The following is a 2,033-nucleotide window of genomic DNA, read 5'->3' on the forward strand; positions in this document are numbered from 1 at the left end:
CCCATTCCATGGAAAAGAAGAATTTTGATTGGTTGATTCCTTTATGTACTATGCATTATGCGTTATGCAAGAGTGTGTGCTGCGGCCTTATACCTTGAGTCTAAAGCGGGGAGCACAGACTCTTGCATAACGCATAACATATAATGCATAAGAATATGTACCAATCGAAGTTCTCCGTTTCTTTCCCTTCCATGTAATAGAGAACTCTGGTTGGTTCAATTTCTTATGCCTCATATGTTATGCGTTATGCAAAAGTCTGTGCTCCCCGCTTAAGTCTCCAGATAAATACGGAGGTCAGAACACGAATGTCGTATACATAGCATACAGAAATAGTATACAGAAAGGCGAAAATGTAAATCAGAACCAAAATGGGTACATAAAACGAAGTCGGGGCAATGTCCTTGTGTAAGAAACAGCTATATTACAGGTTACAAAGTTTACTTTTAATGCGTTGATGTTAAGCCCATTCTACAATTGCGTAAGTGTAGTTGTAAATAGTGTAGTTGTAAGAATTGATCAATCACTGTCGAATACAACAAGAATATTCAACTGTGATTGGTCAATTCTTACAACTACAATCACTTACAATTACGCTTACGTAATTGTAGAATAGGCTTTACACGCGGAGTGTATCGAGGCGCGTGCAGTCCTTCTAGGCGTTAATTGGCCTAGAGGAAAGTAGTGCCGCGACGCTTGCGCTGCGGAGGTAGCGCTAAGGAGAAGACAACATTATTAAGGCCCGTCTACAATACACGGAGTAAGAAGTAAGAGTAAGATATTGACCAATCACAGTCGAATGTGAGAAGAATAATCGACTATGATTGGTCAATTTCTTACTCTTACTTCTTACTCCGTGTATTGTAGACGGGCCTATATAGAAAGCAGTAAACGCAATAGGGGGTGATCCGGATTGACCACGGCTCGATTGGACACCACCAATCACAGCAACCGGTGCTTTGTAGTCTCAAGCGCTGTGAGTGGCTCGTGTCCAATTGAGCCGTGTCCAACTGGGTGCCACCCATGCAATAGACGTATGTGTACAGTGCGCAACAATAAAGTTTATCTTGAACGTTATCGACTAGTTGGCTTGATCCTCAGGCCTCTTCCTGGTTCCAAGTTTTCTTCCCGATATTATCGGATCCCTAGTCTACTATATATACATATATATATATATATATATATTACAAGATATCTCCGTATACGTCTGTAGAGATGGGCATAGTAGAACGTTATACTGTTTCAAAACATTAGAAACAGTCACTCTAAAGCTGGAAACACAATAGACACAGGCAATATAGGCACAGACAACAGGGAATAACGAGCCGTCCAATCAGAGCTTTGGGGTATAACTTCGATATTATATCCCAGAGCTCTGATTGGACGGCTCGTTATTCCCTGTTGCCTGTGCCTATTGCCTGTGTCTATTGTGTTCTCAGCTTTATGTTCCGTTCAGAAGGTTCCGTTCATTTGTTCCGCTTTCTTTTAGTAAGATGGCGCAGTCCTACAAGTTATGAACGTTCCATTCGCTTTGACCGGATTCTTTTACTAACCAAAATATTCGAACCGTCGTGAAAAAAATTAACGAAACTAGAGATGTACTGTTCAGAGATATTTCGTTTACTTTGAATGGATCCTTTTACTTTTTTACTAATCTGTGGCTCGAGAGCTATGTAGTACATAGATCACATTGCGCATCCCCTCCTCTCCAGAAAGAATGGTTGCGTTCGGCAGTCTCACAGACTTCTATATATACTACTAGACTGCTAACTCTCTGTATAAGCTTGTATAAAGTGGACCCCAAAACTTATAGTGGTCCTGCGCATGCGTTACGAACTACACCGAAGGAATGTAATATGGCTGTGTCCTGCGATGATTGTGATACTGCGAATAGCCGTATTGTCGGTATTGTAGCCGCAGGTAAATGTTAAGAAGACTTCTTCACCTCAACTTTTGATAAAAATTTACTCAATTGATGCGTTTTTGCATGAAACGAAAGAATCTGGCAGAAAAAAGTGTCGCTCTGCCTCGCGAAC

This window comes from Trachymyrmex cornetzi, unplaced genomic scaffold (assembly GCF_001594075.2).
Source record: "Trachymyrmex cornetzi isolate Tcor2-1 unplaced genomic scaffold, Tcor1.1 scaffold1325, whole genome shotgun sequence".
Taxonomy (NCBI): domain Eukaryota; kingdom Metazoa; phylum Arthropoda; class Insecta; order Hymenoptera; family Formicidae; genus Trachymyrmex; species Trachymyrmex cornetzi.